This window comes from Ictidomys tridecemlineatus, chromosome 7 (genome assembly GCF_052094955.1).
Source record: "Ictidomys tridecemlineatus isolate mIctTri1 chromosome 7, mIctTri1.hap1, whole genome shotgun sequence".
NCBI classification, from domain to species: domain Eukaryota; kingdom Metazoa; phylum Chordata; class Mammalia; order Rodentia; family Sciuridae; genus Ictidomys; species Ictidomys tridecemlineatus.
The window spans coordinates 7,870,624-7,894,606 of NC_135483.1; the positions used below are offsets into that span (position 1 = coordinate 7,870,624).

The following is a 23,983-nucleotide window of genomic DNA, read 5'->3' on the forward strand; positions in this document are numbered from 1 at the left end:
ACCTCGGGTGCATTTCCCATTTGTAGATGTTTCCCAGAGACAATTCTACAGAACATAGTTCTGTGGGTTTCCCCATGTGCAAAGCTTCTAGGGTAAAATATGCTTGGAAGGCTCTGTTTATGCCATTCTTTTGAAAATTCTGTAGGTTCTTAATGCATAGCCTAGTAAAGGCTCTGAGGATTCCTACTTTCTATCTAGTGGCCCATTATTAACACAGTATTTTTTTCTTCCCTGTTCTCATTCTCTTCTCCTTCTGGGACTCTCATTGTACACGCGGTCTTCAGATCTTTGAGGAGGTCTCAGGTATTATTGTATGTGCCCTGCTTACTCTTCCCTCCCGCTCTCCTCTTCTCTCTGCTCTTAAGATTGGAGAATCTGTTGATCTATTATCAAGTTCATTGGCTCTTTTGTCATTTTCAATCTGCTGTTTAGCCCATTCAATTCTTTTTCTTTCTTTCTTTCTTTCTTTCTTTCTTTCTTTCTTTCTTTCTTTCTTTCTTTCTTTCTTCTTTCTTTCTTTCTTTCTTCTTTCTTTCTTCTTTCTTTCTTTCTTTCTTTCTTTCTTTCTTTCTTCTTTCTTTCTTTCTTTCTTTCTTCTTTCTTTCTTTCTTTCTTTCTTTCTTTCTTTCTTTCTTTCTTTCTTCTTGTCTTTCTTTTGAGGGGGCCATTGAACCCAGGGTGCTTAACCACTGAGCCATGTCCCCAACCCTTTTTACTTTTTATTTTGAGACAGGTCTCACTAAATTGTTTCAGGCCTTGTTAAGTTGCTGAGGTTGGCCTTGAACTTGTGATCCTTCTGCCTTAGACTCTGGAGTCTCTGGGATCACAGGTATGTGCCTCCATGCCTGGCTTATTCTAGAATTTCCTTTCATATTTTTAATATAGTCTTTATTTCTTTTCTGAGATTCTCTATCTGTTCACTTGTATATATATATAATGTTTTCTTTCAGTTCAATGAACATATTTATAAAAACTGCTTTAAATTTTTAGTCTGCTAAAAAAAATATATTTGTAGCCACGCATGGTAGTGCATGCCTATAATTCCAGCAACTCAGGGGGCTGAGGTAGGAGGTTCACAAGTTTAAGGCCAGCCTCAGCAACTTAGCAAGACCCTGTGTCAAAATAAAATAAAATAAAGATAAAAAGGTCTGGAAATGTAGCTCAGTGGGAAAATGCCCCTGGGTTAAATTCCTAGTACCAATACACACATATGTATGCACATCCATCCATCCATCTGAGCTGTTCAGGTGTGATTCCCAAATGACATGTTCTTGACTAAAAGTCATTCTTTCTGTTTCTTTGCATGTTTTTCACTGAACTAAATAGATGAAGGGTGTTGATATATATATATATATATATATATATATATATATATATATATATATATATATATATATATATATATATATATTTTTAAGTGACCCAATTAATAGCTGATCACTGGGGACCGGTGCTATAGCTCAGTGGCAGAGCGCTTGCCTAGCATGTGTGAGGCACTGGGTTTTATCCTTAGCACCACACAAAAAATAAATAAAAGCATTCTGTCTATCTAAGAAAAAAGAAAAAAAAATAGGTGATCAGCTTGAACTTGTGTTGATTTGATGCTTTATAAAGATGGATCTGTGAAAAGCATAAGGTGTTTCATGAACCCTACCATTTTAGGGGATCCAGTCTCTAAACTCTGTTCCTATTGTAGAGCTCAAGGGTGTGTCTAGTGTGGGCCTTACTGTAAGTATGGTCTTTAAATCTAAATCAGGGTCCCTCTGCTATATCAGCTTGATATCTGAGCTGTTAACAAATTGCTAGTGAGGTCCTGATCCTCTAGTGTTGGGCCAAATTTCTGGGGCCCCCACTCAATCTTGAGTGTCTCTAGTCTACTCCCTGTGGTAAATTTGGTGGTCTCACTTGCTGCTTCTGCTTGTTTTTTTTAAATTTTTTTGGGGGGTTCCGGGCGTTGAACGCAGGGCCTTGTGCATTTGAGGTAAGCACTCCACCATCTGAGCTATATCCCCAGCCCTTCTGCTTGTTCTTTGACTAGTTGGTCACCTCCCTGTTCCGCCATCAGTAAGCTCTGTCCCCTCCGATACCCTGCTCCAAGGCCCCAGCCTCTCTGTTCAGTTCAGTGAGTTACTCTGCCATGTGTAGAACCAGTTCTCAGCCAGGATGTTACTGCTTCACAGAGATCTGGGGTGATTACGAGGCTCATTTGTGAATTTCTCTTCTTGAGAGTTCCAGTCCTGTGCAGCTTAATGTTGCCCGCCTGGAAACAGATACCTTGTCTCTATTTCTCAGCTTTATGATTGTCTGTGTCTGAGGTACATCAGATACCAGTTGGATCATCCTAGCTGGAAGCTCAGAGGCAATCGTTTAGGTAAGTGTCTTGCTATCTTGTGTCATGCCGCCTGCTTTCAACGGACAATGATATTGTCCCTGCCTTTAAACCCAGTATGCTCAGATAACAAATCTCAAGTTCTCATCTTTAAGGATTTGTTTGGCTCCAAATTCAATACCAGTAAAAGTTGAGTGCAGGAAATAGAAATCAATTTAAGTATTTTAAGCAGAAAGGCATTTGGGGTAAGAATTCAGTGCTAACAAAATCACTGGAATGAATCACTCCCAGATCAGCATAAAATTGATTCACCAGGGAGGCTTCTATATCTGAGGCCCTTAAGGGACTGGAGGACCTCTTCCGCCATTACAAATGCCTACTAGAAGACCCAAAGCTGGCAGACAGAGCTGGGATGCCTTGGCAGAAAATCCCTCCTTCCCTAAGACCTTCTTAACCACTGAAAAGTGCAGATAGGTGGGTTTAGCTTACTTCTGCCTCTCATAGCTCACTGAAATGCATATAATTGGTGGAGTCTAATTTGTCTTTAGATTGTAGCTGCAAGGGAGTCTGTATAATGTGGACTTTTAGTTTTTTAGTCTCCGCTACAATGATGATGGGGAGGAATTTTAAGGAGCTGAACTATAATGCTCAGTACACATATTCCCTCCCCTTGGAATTCCCCCTCAACCTTCAGAACCTACACCAATGTCAGCTTCTCCCTAGAGCTCATTGTTTAATCTCATGTCATATACTTCACGTGCCCATTGTAATGCTTTTCCAAATGGTTGTATAATAATTTTTGGTTTTCTATTTTCCATTAAGGAAGACAAGCTGTTCTTTGGGTTTGGGATTGTGATTTATTCTTCTGTCTCTGTCATATGCCAACAGCTGGCATATGTTACTACAAATACATGTTTTTTGAATAGTGACAATAGTGGCATAAGGAGCAGTGACATAAGAAGATGCCCCTGCAGGTAGAGTGACCTTGAACATCACAGACTTGTGCCTCACCCTGTGTTCAGATTTTTCCAATGTGAACAAACTGCAAAGATGGAAGAATTTCTCCAAGCTTCTAATGTGGAGCTGGGCAGAGGAAATCAGTGGCTTTGACTGAATTCTGCAAGTTCTTTTAAGACCTTCAGTCACAGTGGTTTGTGTGGGTAACTACAGTCTTGGTCCCAGGAGGACCATTCTGAGTCCTGGATCCAGGCATTCAGAAGATGTATACTAAGTCACTCAGCACCTGAAGATTTCTTATCTGAGAGCTGGAAGAGGAAGTGCTCCCTTGGGGGGTAATACCTGCATGTACCAAGCAAATGGCTTTGCATGCAGTGGCTGAGATGGCTGGTCTGCCGACTCCAGGCAAACATTCCTCTCCCCAGTGCACCCCTCCCCACTCCCCGGCCCATTGTTAGATCTAGCTCATTAATAGCACTGGCCCAAATTCTGTCTCTTAGATCTCTGCCACTGCTAGAGTCAGGTTCAGGCCCAGCCCAGCCTGTTGGAATTTGTGCTAGATGTACTGGGGAAGCTCATTTGTGTGTGTCCTGGGAGTCTCCTGTCCCCTGCCTATCCACCACTGCCTGCAGGGGCGCCTGGGCAAGCTGGGATTCTTAGGAGGGCACCAGGCTTTGGAGGAGCTCTGGCCTGCTCCTCTACAGATGGAGCCCATTGGCAAAGCACACCACCTCTTGGCCAAGACGCAGTTCACCTGCCCTCCTGCAGCTGACCTGCCACAGGTAAGCAACACATACCTAGTGTTTGTCACTGAGGCTTTTTGGTGTCTTGTTTTGCTTCATTAATGTGGCAGTAGAAAACGGATAACCTAAAAATCGTCTCATTAATTGTAACCATTGGTTCATTCAACTATTGATGACTGGGCACTGACTCATGCCAGGTATCATCAGGTCTTTGGGTTAGCAAGGGTCCCAGGGCTATGAGAAGATGTGTCCTCGTACCTGGAAGTTACTGAAGGCAAACCCTTCTTTTCTCCCTCTGGAGTTAGAATTGGGGTATATACAATGATGTGTTTGTATTTAATGTGTGTATGGGGTGACCCTGGTGAGTCCCTGAGATGCTAGGTTCTGGAACGAAAACCAAATGAAGTCCCTAGACCCCTAGAGGGGGACTAGGCCCTTGGTTAGGGGACCCCCACCCAGGTACTTTCCCCTGCCCACCCCCAGCTCAGGAGATGTGACCTAAGTAGGCTACATTTGTTTCTAATAGTCACTGAAATCATTGAAGAAAACACAGGAAAAAAATCCAGGCTCCAAACATGCAGTATGGAGATGTTCTGTGGGAGTCTGGGAACAGGACAGAGAAGAGGATGATTCTTAGGAAGCTCTTCATGAAGGGGCAGGTTAGATCTGGTTGATAATCATGGCAGTCTTGACTGAGCTTACTGTTCTGGTGATTTCTAGCTTGTATTTTCTTAGGGACATTAATATGGCTATTGATTTTATAATTTCTTGGGATCCTACCATGTTCCAGTCGTACACTAAACACTATCAAAATTTTCTTATTTAATATTTACAACAGCCCTTACAGCAATAGGTGCTCTTTGCTTTTCCGTATATACATGAGGACGACATGGATCCCAGGGGTTAGATGACGGGTCTAAGATCACCCAGCTAACAAGTCACAGAATCAAGAGTCATCCCAAGTCTGCATGGCACTGTAAGCCTCCGGGTCCTTAAAAGAATCCTGTGGGAAAGAGAATTCATATAAAATCTTTTAATCTTCTTTTTATATGTTAAGAAGCCAAGTTTCACGATCTCGCCAAGGCTAATTAACTGGTTAATGTACAGCCAGTTCAATTCTATATTTTGAATGCATCTCATTTTACTTTAGCCTTTAAAGGCCAGAACAGAAACTCAATAAACCCATGCTGCTCCTTTGGGCCATCCTGGGGTAGGAGGTGAGGCTGCGGAAGGTGAGAAGCAAGTCTATTTTCTGGTCCTGATTTCAACTCTTAAATCTGAGAGTGGAGACAGCTGGGCCCAATATTTGTTTTCAATGGAGTGTATCAAAACAAAGGGGGAAGATTTTTTTTCCTCCCATGGCTGAGTTAAGCAAATGGCAGGCAGAACAGTTTTGTGTGCTGGGGCTCAACTTCCAAGAGAACCCATCTGGACTCTCCTCCGCAGCTGTGGGGCATTTAGAAGCTCATTTGCTCTTGGCTCCTTCCAAAGGCCACTGAGTTGGCTGCTGCGGCCAGGCTGCTTCTCTGTCCAGTGAAAGGAGCACCTTTAACGTCTTCATCGCCAGCTTCTCGAGAGGAGCCCCTCCGCAGATGGCACAATTAAACCTGGAGGCCCCACGCTCCTGCTAGACAGCGTAGATAAGGAAGGCCAATTTTTTTTCTCAGAGGACTTTTTTTTTTTTTTTAAATGAACGGAACCTGAGTTTCCCCCTCTTGTCTAAAAAGATGTTCTTATCGAATTCTAAAAGTAAAAGGGATTTTTGAGGTTATCTAAATCCAGCACTGTTTCCATATTGCTGTTTTCTTTTATCTTGTTTCCCATTTATTTATTCAGTACGCATTGTGTGCGCGTGTGTGTGCATGTGCCTGTGTGTGTGAGCAGAGAGCTGGGTAGCGATGGCTGGCAGACACAATAGCAGGCGAAAGGGCTGCTGGGAGGAGCAAAATAGGTACAGCTGCGTTTCCACACACGTAGGCCTGTGGTGGGGGACGCGGACGGCAAGGGAGTTACAGAAAGGTAGATATAGAACACAAAGGGCGCGTTAAGGCCCTTAGCACATCAAAGCGCCTGGGGGTGGGAAGCAGGAAGAGGGCACCTGTTCACGACCAGGGAGCCCCTGTGGCCGAGGTGCTCCTCAAACTGGGGTGGAGGGGCCAGGAGGCTGCTGGACAGGGTGCAAAGGGGTGGCAGGGGAGGCAGAGAACTTGGGCGAAGGCCCAGGAGACACAGGAGAGCCGTGGAGCTGTCGGTTAGAAAGACACGAGCTCGCGTGGCTGGTGTGAGGTGTGGAGAGAAGACGGCCCACGGGGACGGGCAGGGTGGGCAGGAAGGGCATTGCTCCGGACCTTACAGGTCGCCAAGGGTTTGGGGAAGAGACCCCACACCGCCCCCAGGTGTACTAGTGGACTTGGAAGCTTGCTAGGCAGCCCAGGGCCAGGGAGGAAGCCCCGCTGCTCACTCAGAAGGCCTGTGATGACACCGCCGTCACTACTCATGGGACTCTGAGCGAGTCCTCTCCTCTGCCCCTGGGGAGGGAGGTGTGCCCTGGTGAGAGAGCTCTGGGGAAGTACTGCTGCAGAGTAGTCTGACGTCCTGGGAGGTGCTGAAGCCACTTCCCACTGCTGTGGTGGGCAGATGGCGCTGCAGGTCAGGGCAGAGGGAGGTGAGCCGGAGTGCGGGGCAGCGGGCGGGCAGGGCACTGGAGGCGGAGCTGGGATGGCCCAGGCAGGAAGGGCCGCGCAGCCCTTCTGGAGGCCGAGCTTTGGGAAGGAGGGACGTGGGCCCAGGGCTTCCTTCTGGACATGGAGTTTCTGCCTGTGTGTTGCAGCGGCTGCTTCCTGGTTTGCTCCTCTCAGGTACTTGCCTGCCAGGGGCTGGGTAATGAAAACAAGAACAAGTGCTCGCGGCTCTTAATTAAAACGCAAAATGCCCTCGTCATTGAAGGCCAGCCGCTCCTGCAGCTGCTCTTCTTGGCTCCTGGGGGCTCCGCCTGGTACGCACAGTGGAGTGGGTGGGGCAGCTGTATAGTGGTGGAGGTGGAGGACGTGGGGTGAAGCCCTCCTAGGCAGGCATCCTGCCTCCCTGCCTGGCCCACCAGGCCCCCTCCTGCTGTGAGGCTATGCTGAGGGCTCAGCCCCAGCTTTCATCCTGTTCTCCTCTGTTTCAGCCAAAGCACCACCACTAAGCTCTGAAGAGCAGTGACCCTCTTCCCCTCGGGGCCTTGGTAGAGCAGTGCCCAGGTGCAGGAAGAAGGCTCGCTCCTGCACCTTCTCCCCCTGCTGAGATCTTTCTTTTTGCATTTTTCTAAGAGATGACAGAAGACAACTGTCGAGAGTGTGCATCCTGGAGATGGGCTATCTGAACTCCGACTTGGTCACCCGCTTGCTGTGTAACTTTGGGGAAGCTGTTCACTCTCTCTGTGCCTCATTTTTCTCATATATCACGTAGGGATAAGAACACTGTCTTTCTCGTTAGCTTGTTATAAAAACCGAAATGTTTAATTTATGTAAAGCCCCAAGGGCAGTGCCTGACACGCAGTAAACACTTTATATTCTGTAGTGCCACTGAGTACTTTCTGAAATGACTAATTAATATCACAAATATGACTCTTCTGTTTGGGAAAATTTTTTCTATCCCCCTTGGTAAGCTCAAGTTCAAAAATCTCTGGCTGCCTTCTATATTAAACAACTCAGTGGAGGTGAGTGCTGGATGAGTGGATATAAGTAAATGGAAACAGGAAAACCTCTCAGCTGGTCAAGGCATGGGGGCGCTTAGAAGACAGCAACCCCGTGGGCAACGTGGCCGCCACAGCTCTCTGGGCTGCAGGGGGTTTTCCTTCCCTCTGAGTCTCCGGCCCTGCTTTAGTCTCTGTTCCCTTTCCCGTTGGACTGCAGTACAGTTGAACCAGGGCAGACTTTGGGGAAAGAAATGAATGAAGACCAAGGGAGCACACTGGCTGGATCGGAGGTGAGGAACAAGCATGGTCTCTGCAGGACGAGGCTCATTCTCACCCGATCTCCCATTCTTTTCTCCTTCCCCAAAGCTCTTGGAATGTGCAAACTCTTTGCCTTGGCCAGCGATACTCCCAGGCATGTCTTCCTGGATCCCGACTCTGGAGATCTTAATGGTGAGCTGTGAGGTGTGGTACAACCCCTCAGGGGGCTCTTCCTGGCTGCAGCCTCAACCTCTTTAACAGGGTGGAGATCAAGTGACCCAGGGCCTCAGCCACATGCCGGCCAGACAGAGCACGTCATAAGTTATGGAAAAGCAGACGGAAATCCAGACGTGGGGGGCTGTGTCTAAACAGTGGGGGCTGTTTAATTTGCAAAGAGAAGGCAGAGAGCTGTAGAGTCGCCCAGAAAGGGCCCAGCTGGCCACTCTGTCTGCCAAGGGCTTGGGTTCCTTCCGATTGGGAGTACGTTGCCTTCCATAGGTGAAATCGCTTGATCCCTCGTGGAAGACTCTACTTACTACATAAGTCTTTATTTTGATTCTTCAAGCTTTCTAGATTCCGTTTGTGGAGCACCTGTGGTGTTCTGTACACTGAGCTAAGTGCTTTCCTTCCTTATCTAATCTCATCTTCCCGTTGACCCAGCAAGGTGGGTATTTTAATCTCTTTTTATAGATAAGGAAGGAGAAATGCATAGAGATTAAAAAACAGATTAAACAACACACAGAGGCTGAAGTCGCACAGCCTAGAGGAGCAGCATTCACGCTTGAAGTCACATTTCCTGAGTCCCAGCCAGACCTCTCTCTACTGTCCCTGACCAATCAAGCAGGGTGGGGGGGGGGGATGCAGTTCAATCACAAGAGCAGGCCTGAAGAGAAGTGTGTGTGTCCAGAGACTGACATCAGGGTGGGGATGTGTGTTGAGAGACAAGACAAGGTCCTCATCCCCACCATCTCTCCCTAAACTGTCCTCTTTGGGGGCACCCTGGCCTTACCAAACTGTTTGTAAACCCATTACTTTCATTCATTTCTCTCAGCAAACATGAACTGAGGCCCTGTGTCCACTGGGTGCTGAGGACTGAAAGTTGAGTGTCCATGAGGACGGGAGGCCAGAAACCTGTGAGTGGGAACAGCAGGTTGGTGGGTGTGCTGACGGAACCCACGTTAGGGGCCGGATGCTGGTGGCAGGGGGTGGGAGAACAGGAGGCTTGAAAGGCCCATGCAGGCATTCTGGGAGGGACCCCAACGCTCAGGCCGCATCTGGTCAGTATTTGGGGTCAATGTAAGGATTTTGTGTGGTTGAACCTGGAGGTCCGTCTTGCGCTCTTGATAGATAACATACATGAGAATGTGGTCACTGGGTTTGAGAGAAGACACTGAAGACAGGCCATTTGGGTGACTCACCGTGAGGACCTGAGCAGAGCAGGGTTAATGGGGACAAGGAGAAATTGAGCATGTGACATATGTAACGGAGAAACAATGTCCAGAGTTGGTAATTGTGTAGATGCAGGATGTAAAGTGGAGGGCTAAATAAGGAAGATTCTAGGACCTGCTTGAAGGACCAGGTCACGGAGGGAAGAGGAGTTGGCCTGTGAGGTGCAGCAGCTCAGCTGCATTGACGTAGAGGGATGAAGTGTCACCCCCTCCCTCTGCCACACCCCTTGCTGGACCCCTTTTTTGGGCTGTGTTGTACCCCTCGCCGTGCATATGCGGAAGTGCTAACCCCTCATGTGACTGTTGAGAGAAAGGGCCTTCAAGGAGGTAATTACGGTTCACTGAGATCATCAGGTGGACCCTGATCTGTTATGGCTGGCCCCTTATGAGTAGAGCGAGAGACAGCTGGTGTGCTGGCAGAGAGGAAAAGACATGGACAGAAACAGCAAGATGGCCATCAGTAAGCCAGGAAGAGGGCCCTCATCCCTCCTCAGGGTACCTCAGATTACCCCCCACTCTAAGCAGGCCGATGCAGGGCCTCTCCTGCTGACGCTGGGCCAACCATGGGGCTTGCTTTGGACCAGAGTGCTCAGTTAGCCAAGTGGTGATGACAGGTCCCTTTGGGGTGGAACTGGGGATTATTGCTGTACACAGAGTCTATGAAGTCGCAGTCCTTCCTGCAGACCCAGCCTCTACTTCATTTCCTGGGTCCCAGGCCACACACCCAGCTTTGGCCTGGACACTAGGCAAGGGCTGTGACTTTTCCCTGAGTTGGCCCCACTCTCCAGATCCTCCATTCTTGATTTCTTCTGACGGGGCATGTCTACTTAGCCCCTGAGGGGTATGCTGTCTTGACCTTTCTGTGATCATCAGTGGGTCAGACTTCCTGGTGGCCTCTCCGACCTTGCTGTTCCTTACAATATTGGCATCTACCTGACATCGGGGTCACCCGCAGTCACACGCTTTCTGTTGTCTTGGAGTCCTGTTATCGCCATTGCTGTCATTGAGCCCAGTTTTATAATGATGTTTCCCACTTTTAGGCTGGTCTCCAGAGGACAGCCACCAAGCCTCTCAGGGAAACTGGTGTCCACTCAACAGCATGTTGCTGTGGCGAGCAGCGAATCCTCTGGGATTTATGGCCTTCCAGGGTACAGTATTCACCCCCTTATTCGTGGGGGGACATATTCCAAGACCCTGGCAGATGCCTGCGATTCTGCACAGTCCTGAACCCCATAAGTACCATGTTTTTTTCCCAAACGTGTGATAATGTTTAATCTATAAATTAGACACAGTAAGACATTAACAACGATAACTGATAGTAAAATAGAATGACTCTAACAATGTAGTGCGATAAAAGTTATGTGAATGTGCTCTTTCTCTTGAAAGAGCCAAGACACATATTAATGTTTTGGGACCTTGGTTTGACCAAAGCTGCAGCAAGTGAAATTGTGGATAAGAAGGCACTGCTGGGAAGATGGATGGGACTGGAGAACAGGACGGCACTCATCAAAAGCCAAACCCAGAGGGTCAAGGATCCTGTGCTTTGTCTCATGTGGGAGCTTAGAGAGGAAAGAGGAAACGAAAGATGTTGGGGATCTCATGAAAGTTAAGGAGAAACGGGTAGAGGAACGGGACCAGGGGAGGGATGAGAAGAGGGGAAAGGAGCAAATCTTACTGTCACACGGTGTGCGAGGATGAATATGGAACAATCCTCACAGCTCTGTAGAACTACACTGCACCAAGAAAAAATATGGGGAAAAGGACAGAAAGCCAGTGTCTGCTGTACGTCCACTTGACACATGCATTTCCAGTCTCTGATTTCCTCTTGCCCTGTCTCCCAGAACCACCTGGCCTGTCTGCTCCCCTAGAACAGGCCGCCCATCTTTTGTTCTTGCTGCTGGGAGCTGCATTAGTAGTACTCGCAGCCCTTCCTGAGGCCTTGCCCGGGGCCACTCAGCACCCTGAAAGATGCTTCCTGACCAGTACACTCACCCTTGTCCAGCCTCGTGTTCCGCCCCTTCCCCAGCCCTGGGGACAGTGCCATGTGTGTGCCTGGCTCTCACAGAACTTGCTGACCTCATCAGGGAGAGCCTTCTTGGCTCCTGTCAGGCCTGGCGCTTCTTCAGAGGACTCGTTCTAAATGTAGACTGAGCCCTGATCTGAATGTAGACCTGCTGACCAGTCGGACAGGGGGTCCGGCCCTGCGGGGGGAGTCTGTTTTCTTGTACGCAGGAGGGTTCTGCACTGCCTGTCAAGTGCTAGGGAGGTGCTAGCTCTGAACAGGTGCTGAGAGCCATAGCCAAGTAGGAATGACGCATGGCCATTTCCTTGTCAGCCTACCCATGTTGCTTAGAGGGAGGACTCTCCATTGTGGAAATGGGCTTGCCTTGGACCCAGGTCATTTGCAGTGACATTCATTGCATGAAAGGTGACTTTGCTCAGGGTTTAGGGCAGATCTGGATTTAGGGTGGTTCCAGGTTTAGGGTGGATCCTGCTGGGAATAGGGTGTATCCTGCTGCCTCAGGCGCCTGCTCCTTGAGTTCCTGTTGAGTTCTCGTGGGATTCAGAAGGTATTTGGTATGCAGAGCCCAGTGGAGGGTGTGGATTTTCCCCAGAACGTGCATATAGAGGGCTGGTGAGAGTTCAGGAATAAAGAGTTGCTGTTGGAATCTCCAAGGTGTGTGGTAGCTTGGTTATTTTGTGCCCAGCCAGACTGCGGCAAACAGGGCCTCTGAGGCAGGCCTTTCCCAAGGGTCGTGTGAGGTGCTGTTTCCCAGGGACTACACAGCCCATGCTCAGCGGCCAGTTGTTTTGTAACTAGGACCCTGGCTTTGGCTCGGGGGACCTGCCGTGTGGGGCAGCTTGGCTTTCGAGGATGCTCTACCCTGGGGCCTGGCTCTCAGCTTTCCTAGCCGTTTACTACCGGGTGCTTTGCATGCCCTTGTGGAAGCCCTCCAGCTTCACACTCACCTTTAATTGTTGCGTAATTACTCCCAGCTGCTCATTATCTTCTCCAGCCCCTACATCAAAACAGCAGAGGCCTCGATTCCACTGTCCCCATGGTAACCGTTTTCCCCTTATTACTCAAATATCTGAGAAGCCACAGTAGCTGTGGTACATTTTCCTTCAACCTCCCATCCCTGTTCACAGCTGGTGAGTTTAACATTGGCATTGCTACCGCGCCTGGGGCCATGTGACGCCTCCTGCTCGTAATGGGCCTCGTTGCCAGTTGGATGGATCTAGCTCGAAATTCCCCTCTCACTGTTTAAGCTCTTGAACTGCTGTAAGCACCAAATGTCACAGACTGAGATCCCTGGGACACAGTCCCATTTTGACATTAATGTGTAGGATTTTTCTTAGGAAAAGCTCTTGGTACCAATGTCTGGGGAAGGGCAAGAAAGAAAAGGGGATGGAGGGGGCAGGAGAGATCATCAGAGGGAGAATTTGAGCTGTGAAGTGGCACTTTGGCCAACCTGATGCCGCTCTGTGGCTGAAACGGTGTTTCTTGGTTGTCCTGAGCCAGGGAAAGAGGCTTGGCTTTCATCCTTTGTGTGGGCCATTCACAGATGTGGGCCACCCTGGAACGTGGGCTGCACCTTGGGTGAGGTGGCTGTCTTCAGCTGAAGCAATCCTGGGGTGGTATGTAATGCCGCATTTAAAGTCCGCAAACTCAAATGAATGAGCAAGTCAGTTCTTCAGTTGGGTTGGCCACATTTCAAGTGCTCAGTGGCCACATGTGGTTACCATGTTGACTGCACAGATGCAGAGCAAGGAGGGAAAGTTCTGTGGATACACATGGCTCAGCAAAGATGGTGCCCAGCATTTGAGCAGGTCTGTTTCAGGGGTTTCCAGCGTGTGTAGTTCTGTCTCTCTGTGTTCCAGATGAAAACCCAAGGTGCTTAACCAAGGAAGCAGCTTCTCCTTCACTGGCCCTGGGCTCCAGCTTTTGTTCCCCCAGCCCAGAGTCTCCTGGAGGGTCTGGGAAGCATCTGGCTGCTCACTCTCTCTCTGTTCTGATTGGCCAGTGGAGGAAAAAGTGGAGTATGATGTTGGGCTCACATTTCCATCCTTCTCTCTTCCTTAGGTTTTTTTGTCTTTGTGCTTTTACTGGTCAAGTAACTACTCCATTGACTTTAGTTATTTCCTTAAAAAAATATTAGCCTGATTTTGCTTTTGATTTGCTTTAATACTGGCAGGAGTACTGATCTGCAACAAACCAGCTCGCCCTTGCCTGGATTGCTATGCATTGCCTACTTCTGTAAGGGTCCGGCGAAGCGTCGGAGAAAGAGACCACCAAGAGATCACTCATGCAATTGGCAGAAGGGGATTTATTGAACCAGCATGCTGGGGCTCCGTGCCCACTCAAGAAAGGAGAGCAGCCCAGAGCCCCGGGCAGGGGTTGAGCAGTGCTTAAGTACACTTTTTGGGGAGGGCGGGGGCTTTGCATACATCACAGTCTCTTTTAACAAATCACCATACACCGTGGGAAAATCAAACAATAATTCTTAGATTTGATTAGTACATTCATTGGCGGGAACAGGCTGGGCAGGGGTGATTGGTCACTTCTAAGCGGGTACACATTCAAACTGCTTGGTTTTGGGGCCTAGATGCCTACGTGTCAGGCTACATAGAGCCCTAAGTTATTAAACAACCAAATGACCAGTAGGGCATTGTCTTAACTGCCTCAGGAATTTAACCCAGGCTTTGCAGTTTAGAAGCAGGTTTACAATGCCTGGTCCTTTACATTTTAACTTTAGGCTTTGCGGCTTAGAAACTTTACCCTTTCACTTCAAACAGTGATTGTCTGTTTAGGCTGCTATAACCAAATACCATAGACTGGGTAGCTTATAAAAAAACATAAATTTATTTCCAAATTTATTTTTCAAGGCAGGAAGTCCCTGGTGGACATGGGGCCTGGGGAGAGCCTGCTCCTATCTCATAAATGACTCTTGCTGTGCCCTCACAGGATGGAAGAGGCAGTGACCCTGAAATCTCTTCAGGAGGGACACTGATTCTCTTCACAACTCACCTCCCAAAGGCCCTACCTACCAATACCACCACCTCGGGAGTTGCAGTGTCATTACATGAGTTTTGAGGGGACACAGAGCCCTTAGACCTCAGCACTGGGTGCTTTGGCCTCCTCTGGCTGCATCTCACTCTCCCTTGGTGGCTTCCATTGCTTCAAGTTCTGCTCGTGGCCTTCTCCTTTTTTCTTTCAAATTCCCTCTGGTTAGAACCACATCAAGGCTTTGCTGCCTACCTGCTGAAAGATCCCCAAAGTTTCTATTTAAAACATAGCAGGTGAGGTCCCCTGCCACATGTTCCCATGCCACTCCATAACCCTCCAACTACAACAGTCGTAACACATTGGTTAAAAATAATCGGTAAATGGCTTGATGCTACAGCACAGACTTTGGGGTTAGACTTGTTTAAAGTCGGTCAGGATTTAAGTAGGCACTCAGTCTTGACGGGCACTCTTCAGGTCCAAGAGCTCTTGATGGGAGGGTGGGAACCTGGTAGATCTGACCCCCAAGAGTGCTGGATTGTTTATAGAGTGTACTGGAGAGATGACTGAAGGGGTTCTGCAGGGAAATGCAGCATCTTGGGTGAAGTCTGCAGTAAGGACACTCCCCCCACACCAGCCTGGAGTGGCTATTCATGCCTTGGTTCTCATATGGCCTGGTCAACTTGCTTCACTCCTGGAGGTATCGTGAAGACAAGCTTAGGAGCATTGCTTTAGTGAAACACGACTCAAGTTCATTGAGAAAGTTCAAGTTTGGATAGGTTAATATGGTCAGAAAGGCATTGTGATATTCTGGAAGGAGAAGTGAAATACATGGCGAGAGACTTGGGTTCAATTCTGAGCGCTGCTCCTGAAAGCCTAGGTGCAATTCTTCTTGCATTTCTGTGTCTGTGTTATTAACTGGTTTCCCAGCCCCTTTCCCAATGGACTATGCAAATATAAAGCCAAGGGAAAGAGAGGGCTTCGCAGAAGCCTTTGCAATAAGCCCTAGCACTTATTGACTAGGACAGTGCTAATGGGCTCCCCTCTTGCTGAGAGGTGCTTCAAAGTCAGGCCCAGTGGGTCCAGGGAGGGAACTGGAGCCTTTTTACAACCTCCCCAGGGAGGGCAGGGCATGTGTGGTCTGCTGAGGCCTCACTGGGAAGTTCACACTGAGTACCAAGAGCCAGGGAGGGTCTGTTCACACACCTGCAAAGGGGAGGTGGAAGTGTGTGCAGCATGTTTGATGAAAAGCAGGAAGGTCTAGGAGAAGGAGTAGAGGGAGCAGAGGATAGAAGTGGACTGAGAAGTCATAGGGCACTCCTATGAGTGGACTTGCAGGATGCAGCGAGTATTGGATTGGGGTGAGAAGCTGCTGGAGGGTTTTGAACAGAGGTGGAAGGAGGTCTGACTGCCTTTTAACTCCTGCTGGCCACCGAGTCAGTAGATTTGAGGATAGCAAGGACAGAAGCAGGATCTGTTAGAAGACGCCCGAGGATTCCCAAGGTAGTAGCTACCCAAGGTGTGGGCAGCTGTCCAGGTCATGGTAGCCTTGGGAAGTGGTGGTTTTATGGATGTGTGCTAAGGAGACAGATGGCAGCATTTGTTGACGTAGTGGCTGTGGGTGAGAGGACAAGAAGCATCAGGGAAATCTGAAACCTACCCTGAATTGGAGGGAGAGCTACCACTTACAGAGGTGAGGAACACCTAAAGGGAGCAGGTGGGGGCCCTGGTGGTGATGGTGGGGATGTGGTTTTGGACACACTAAGTCCAAGATGATGATGCATGTCCAACATCAGCGTGATGATACCTTACTCTGTAACCCGGCTCTGACAGCCAAGGGAACTGAGTTTCTGTGCTGGCTGTGCTATAGACATTGCACAGATCCTGTGCTTCTTAGCACATCATTTATCTTCTGGATCTCCATTTCCTCATCAGAAAATGACAATAGTATGGCAATTACATTCTCTGTTAGTCCAAATAAGATTTCAGAGAATCAATAAAGCAGGCATAAAAGAATATTATTACTAATTCGTTAAAATGCTGGACTTGCTGCTTTGACTTTTAACTGTGAGGTCTCACTGTAAAGGTGGCTTGCTCCTCTGCCTAAGAAGCTGAATCCCAGGGCTGCTAGGCTGGGTGCAGGTAAGAAGCTGTGAGCCAGGGAGCTTGTTCAGCCCTTGGCTTTGCATACGCATCTCGAACCACCATTTTTTGGGATTACCACGACATGTTCTAATTAGAAGATTTACAAAGGTCTTAGGGAAAACCTCTTGAATGGCCAAGATATTTATGAAAACTCTCATTGGATCTGGGCAAATAGAAGGCATTGAACCCAATTAGCATGCATCTCTTCTGAACCTGTTTCTGAGCAGGGTGTTGCTGAAGGTGAAGGAGAAACACTGGGAAGTTACCAAGCGTAGAGTGTGGAAAACCCCTAGGAGGAGGAGGAGGAGGATGGTGATAAAAACAGCCTCAGCTGTGCCCCACAGTTATGACGAGATACGTCCCTGGGGCTATTGCAATGTATGAGATAATAAGCAATTTTATTGATTTATTTTTCAAATTAATAAATATGAAATATTTCAAGCCTGGAAGAAGTAGAGGCTTTTATTATAGACACTTATCTATTCATTTTCTACATTTAACACACGTTAATATTTTTTCATGTTCTCTATTTAATTAGTTCAGGCTGTTATAGCAAATGACCAGGGACCAAGTGGCTCAAACAACATTGATGTCTCACAGTTCTGGAGACTGGACTTCAGAGATGAGAGCACCAGCCTGGTCAGCGTTGGGTTTCAGATAACTGTATTATTGTACCCTCCCATGGTGGACAGAGGGGCCCAGGGCTCTTTTAGGAGGGCACTGGCCTCATTCACAAAGACTCCATACCTTGTGATCTAAGTGCCTGCCGAGGTCCTCCTTCCTGCTACCACCATGTTGGGGTCTGGATTTCAACGTGCAAGTGACAGGGGTACATGAGCATTCAGTCCACAATACACTATTATTCTATTGTTTTACCAGATTTATTGAATTGTATTTTATATAACATAAAACCCATCCATTTCAAGTATAGAATTCAGTTACTTTTATGATCTTTACCACTGGTGCAACTCACCATAGATCCACTTTAGAACATTTTTATCCCCCCGTAAGATCACTCCTGTTCATAACTAATGCTGCTCCGATCCTCAGTCCTAGGAGACCGGGCACCTGCTTTCTGATTCTCTGTATCTGTCTATTCTTGACACTCGATGTATGGAATCACACAAGAGGTGGCCTTCTGCATCTGGCTTATTTCACTTGGCACCACGTCTTTGAGGCTCATTCCTGCTGTAGCATGTGTCGGTCCTTCATCCCTTGTTGTGGGTGACTGCCATTCAATTCTGTGGATTTACTTCATTATGATTATCCATTCACTAGTTGGAGGACATGTGGGCAGCTTCCTGGGTTTTACTCTTTTGAATGATGCTTCTATGAACATTTATATGCAATGGAATATTTCCTTTTTTTTTTTTTGAGTAGATAGCTAGGGGTGGAATTATAGGGTTATTGGATAGTTTTATGTTTCACTTTTTGAGAAACTGCCAAAAAGTTTTCCAAGTGGCTGCACTACTCTGTCAATAGCTGTGTATGGAAGCTGCTGTTTCTTTACATCCTTGACCTTTGTTTCTGCCAATTTTATTTATTATAGCCTTTCTGTTTGTGGGAATGTTATCTCACTGAAATTTTGGTTTACATTCCCCTAATGGCTAATGATGTAGAACCTCTTTCTTGTGTATATTGGCCATTTCATAACTGATGAGATGTCTATTCACAACTTTTGCCCATTTTTATTTGGCCTGTCTTATTACTGAGTTGTGTTTTTTTTGTAAATCATGGATGCCAGTTTATTCTTGGAAAAAAAATTTTTAAAAATTGTGAATATTTCCTCCCCATCCATTGCTTGTATTTTTCTTAAGAATTCCATTTAAAGTCAAATAGTTTGAATTTTAATGACATCCAAATTATATTTTTCCTTTTATAAATCAAGCTTTTAGCTGAGCACAGTGGTGCATACCTGTAATCCCAGCAGCTCAGGAGGCTGAGGCAGGAGCACCCCAAATTCAAAGCCAGCAACTTAGCAAAGCTCTAAGCAACTCAGTGAGACCCTGTCTCTGAAAAAAATACAAAAAAAAAAAAAAGGGCTGGGATGTGGCTCATAGTTAAGTGCTCTGAGTTCAGTTCTCGGTAACTCCCCTACAAAAATAAGTGAAAAAGCCCCCAAACTGTTGGGGATGTAAGTCAAGTCAAGATGGTGCCTGGCACTTTGCCAGGAGGAGTGGTTTGTGAAGCAACGCCAGCGAGCCATTAAGATGATGAGGATTCCTTAATGACTGACTGCTGTATCTAGATGATGTTAATTAAGTTAAGCTGTGTGTGATTAGTTGAGTATATATACCTCTGCTGTCCGGCAGAGAAGCGGCTCCTGCTATCTCGGGTGCCCGCTACGTTGAGTTCTCGCTCAGTTCCCGCTGAGTTCACTTGCAATAAAGTAGTTCCCATTTCAGCCTTCAAGTTGCTTGTCACCTCCTGGTTATTTGCCCAGCCGGACTGCGGCACCAAACCAAAAAAACACCATGCTTTTTGGGTGTTGTAACTAAGGACACTTAAAGTCTCAAAAGACTTGCTTTGCTTCTGTGCTCTATTTTAAAGTTGATTACCTTAAAGTCTATGGACATTTTGAGTGAATATTTGCATATTAGTGTGAGGTGAAGGTCCACGTTCATTTTAATCAACTAGATATTATTCCAGCACCAGTTTTGAACAGGGTATTTTTCCCCTGCACATTTCCTTGGCCCCTTTTTCAAATGTGACTGACTGTCACACAAGGATTCGTTTCTGGACTCCCGTCTTCCACTGCTGTGTCCTTCTGGGACCTCGAAGTCTTCCCGACTGGCTTTGCAGAACTGGAAGTGGGAGGGGAGGTCCTCTGACACCCTTCTTTTTGGAGGTTGTATGAGCTTGCCTGTGGGTTTTGTGAAGCTGCTTCTGTACTTGACGAGCTGCTTCCCCCTTCCTCCAGGTCTCTCTTGGGTCAGTTTCACTTGGATGTGTCGACATGGGGTCTCCTTGGGTCTGTCTTGTTGGAATCCGTTGAGCTTCTCGGATGTGTGGGTAAATGTTTCTCATCAAGTTTGCGATGCCTCTGGTCCTTGACCAGGCATCCCTCTTGCCCCCTCTGTCTCCGCCTGGAACTCCACGGGTGCTTCTGGAGGCTGGTTTGGTGGGGTCTCTGAGGCTCTCCTCATTTCCCTTTGTTCTCTTTTCTGTCTGCTCTTCAGACGAATTTCTAGTTGCCTCTAATTGCTTTCAGCAAATTCCCCTTGATAAAAGGCTGCTCCTTCAGAGTGAAGTCTGAGTTGGTTCAGTTAAAGATGAGCCTGTGAATGTCCACCCGGGTCAGACAGCCAGGATTATCTGAGATCTGTGATCTAGGAAGCTGCACCCCATTCGGTTCCTTTGCTGGCTGCAAACTGCTGGTGGCCACTGTGACTGTGCAGCCCTTTATTTCTAGGCTCCAGCAGAGCTCAACAGGGGACGTAGGGAAAGGGCCACTGACTATGGCCAAAGCTCTTGCCCTGGGATGCAGTCAGTTTTCTTCAACAAGTATTTCTCAGATTTCATTTATCTATCTATATATCCATCTATCTATCTATCTATCTATCTATCTATCTATCTATCTATCTATTTATTTGTTTATTTATTTATTGCCAATGGTTCTGTTGCTTTTTGGAGAAATCTCTTTTTGGAAGCTCTTACTTGGTAATTCCCACTGCTATCCATTGATAGACTTTTGATTATTATTGCAATGAATCAAAAGATAAATTTGGGAACAATTTGCATCTTGACATACTGAGTCTTCTAACCCATGAATACTCTCTGTTTAAATCTTCTTCAACGTATCTTGGACATGCTCTGTACAACTCGAGTGGAGGTCTAGCACGTCTTTAGCTAAACATGTATCTAAATATTTAGTGTTGTAATGCCTTTAGAAATGGGCTTTTTAGTTCACTTTTAATATTCTTTGTACACAATATTTTAAAAATGCATATTTTCCTCATTTCCATCAACTTTCTAAATTCTCTGAATTTCAGAAATTTATTTATATGTATTTTGGATTTTTAAAATATATGATAATGTAATATTATAAAACTTCAGTTCAGCATTTACTGCTTTACTTCTTTTTCTTTTTTCTTTGTCGTACTGACTTGGAACTTGAGTATAAAGTTGAATAAAAATAATTAAAATGGAATTCCTTGTCACATTATTGATCTTGGGGAAATCACTTTCAATATTTCCCCAGTGAATGCTGCTGGTCTTTTAAATACAGCCTGAATCAGATTAGGAAAGTTTATTTTATTCCCAATTAGCTAGGTTTGTTCTCTCTCTCAATAACAGACTGGCATTAAATGTTACCAAATGTTTTTCCTGTAAATATCAAGATGCCAGTAAGACACTTTGTCTTAATTTTATTATTGTGGGGAAATACATTAATTGATTTTTAAAAGTTGAATTTTTGGAATAAATATACCTTGTTCTTGATTTATGTTTCTTTTTATGTAGTTTTGATTTATTTGCTTAGTATTTATTTAGCATTTTTGTGTGTATGCTAATATGCACTCAGTTTGAATATTCTCCAAAAACTCTTACTTAAGAAAGTTCTTAATTCCAAAATGCCATGCTTCCCATATAAAAATTATTTTTTTTTCCTTAACTGTCTTATAAGGATCTGGTTAGGCTCTGGGCTTATGAGAAGATTTGGTGAGTGTTTTTTCTACTTTTTTCTCTGAAAGGTACATAAAAAACTGCTATAATATCTTTATTATGTATTTAGAAAAATTCTTCATAGCTATTTAGACCTCAAAATTTGTGTCTATGGCAAGATTTTCATATATAAAAAAATCAGACTTTTTATATCATTTCTGCCAATTTTATAAGTGTTTTTAGCTCTCCAGAAATATGTACCAAAAAACCTGTCCATTTCACCTAAGATTTTAAACTGATTTTTATTAATAATGTTCTATTATTATATTTTTGTGTTATTAAATGTGCGGTGATGCCCCTTAAAAATTCCTGATGCCTATTATTTTCACCTTTTGATTGATAATTAAAATTTCTATTTACCAAATTCAAGAGAAGAGAATGACTAATTTGGTGTTAATCCCAAGTTATGATCACGTAACTTCAAAATCGTTTTAAACTTGCCAATAGATGAATGAATAAAGAAACCGTGATAGATATACACAATGTAATATTACTCAGCATTAAAAGAGAATAAAATTGTGGCATTTGCAGGTGAATGTGTGGAGTTGGAGAATATTATGGTAAGCAAAGTAAGTCAATCCCCAAAAGCCAAAGGCTAAATGTTCTCTCTGAAAAGTGGATGGTGATCCATAATGGGGGGTGGTCATGGGAAGAATGGAGGAACTTTGGATTGGGCAGAGGGGAGGGAGGGGAGAAGTGGGGGCATGGGGCAGGAAAGACAGTGGAATGAGACAGACATCCTTACCCTAGGTACATGTATGTTTGCAGGAATGGTGTGACTACATCATGTACAACCAGAGAAATAGCTATGCTCCTCCATTAGTGTACAATAAAATGAAATGTATTCTGCTGTCATGTATAACTAATTAGAAAAAAAAAGAGAGAGAGAGAAAAAAAAGCTTGCCCAATCAGTGACCCTTCAGCACATGGTGTTCTGGTATATCTTGTCTCTAGACCCCTTCACCTCTGTCCTCTGCTTCCTGGCTTCCAGGATGTGAGCAGATCCGCTCTGTCACATGCTCCCCACCATGATGTTCTTCCTCTCTACAGCCTCAGAGAAATGGAGCCTACCAACCTGATCCTCTGAAGCTGTGAGCTAAACTTAAGTTTTCTTCTTTCAGGTTGCTTTCTCAGTTATTTTGTCATAGCAACACATAGCTAACTAACACATATATATTCCCCCAAGCTCTATGAAATCAGTTTTTTTTTTTTTTATTCCTAGAGACTGTGGTTTGTTGATACATCTCTATGCTGCCTAGCAAGAAGCAAATTCGGCCTATTTGTCCAGTATTGGGGTTGCTAGCCCCTTCACAGCCAGAGGCACTCTGATGCTGGTTTGGAGACGGACCCTCCTGCCATCAGGCACACTCACTGAGCCCCTTGCTTTGGGTCATCCTCATCCTCTGTGAACAAGACATTCTTAACCGTGGCCTCACTTCGGACCAGTTTAGGGAGAATTCAGAATTCAGTAGCCACTGTGGGAAATGTTCAGCTTTAAGAACACTAGACTGAAGGTGACTCTGAGAAAGGACGCCATCCACTCAACAGCTTCCTCTGGGTGGCATTCTGGAGTCTCAAAGTGAAATAACCGACTCTCACATAGAAGGGTAGTAAAGGCCCAAAGCCTCACCATCTGCTGGGAACTTCTGAAGCCGCCTGTCTCCTGCCAGCAGCTTCGTGACCACCACTCACTTCTCTCCTTTTTTGGTTTTCTCTTTTTCCCTCCTGCCTCACCAACACACTACCCTCCTCAGGGTATCCCCCCAGCCCACCCCCTGTAAAGACACAGCACCTAATGCAGTGCATTCTTTGAATGGGTGAATACAAAGCCCTGGGGATGAGCTGAGATGTCCTAAACCTCAGGAAAACAGAGTCTACGGCAGGCCACATTTGTCCCGTACTCACTGCCGCAGGCTTTGAGTTCTGATTCAACGACCGGACTTCCTTCTTAGACCTTAGCAAGGGGAAAAATGCTTCAAAGCCACAGGAAGGGAGAGCCCCCGTAGGACTGGAATTCTCTGCTTACACATGATTAACGGGGGTGGGGTTAGAAGATGTGAAATACAGGAATGTTCTTTATGTTCCCTAAAGTATGAAAACTGGACAAAATTCAAGGTTGTAAGCAAATAAAGGCAAATCAAGAAAAACTTTTAAAATAGATTCTCTGACATTTTAAAACAATGTTCTGTGTTGATACAACTGTTTAGGTGAAGAAAGTGTTGTCTTTTCTTTCTGTAAAACTTTGTGTCTAGCCTCGGACATGAAGGAGATTTAGGGAAGAGAACTCAACACTTGACTCCAGAGGGCACGAGCCTCAAGCCCTGCCACAGGCCACTCTGCTACTGCTCAGCAGGTTCTGCCCTCAGCCCAGATGCCAGCCTCAGTGGAGTCTCGGGTGAGACAGGGCAGTTTCAGGACCTGGAGGTGTGGGGATATGGCAGGTGCCCAGGGGAAGGCCACTGGGGAGCTAGGGCTGGAGATTGGCAACCGGGAGTATTGTTCAGACTGTGTCCAGTCATTTGCTTCGCTGCTCTTGTTTGCATGCACAGAGCTGGTAAAGTGAAGGCCAGTCAACCCAAACCAGCTGTTTGCACAGCTGTAGATGTCTGAGACGGGGCAAGAAAGAATGAGATGAATGAGAGGAAGGAGAGAGAGAGGAGAAGGAGAAGGAGGAGGAGGAGGAGGAGGAGGAGGAGGAGGAGGAGAGGAGGAGGAGGAGGAGGAGGAGGAGGAGGAGGAGGAGGAAGAGGAGGGCTA

At 46.2% G+C, this 23,983-nt stretch overlaps 1 long non-coding RNA gene across 1 annotated transcript; it reads left to right on the top strand.

Annotated features, from left to right (window-relative positions):
- Positions 1-6,743: 6,743 nt before the first annotated feature.
- On the top strand, positions 6,744-23,382 carry LOC120892883 (uncharacterized). The gene is made up of 2 exons (XR_005737677.2): positions 6,744-6,887; positions 22,449-23,382. It is a non-coding gene; the product is annotated as an uncharacterized LOC120892883 (long non-coding RNA).
- Positions 23,383-23,983: the final 601 nt, after the last annotated feature.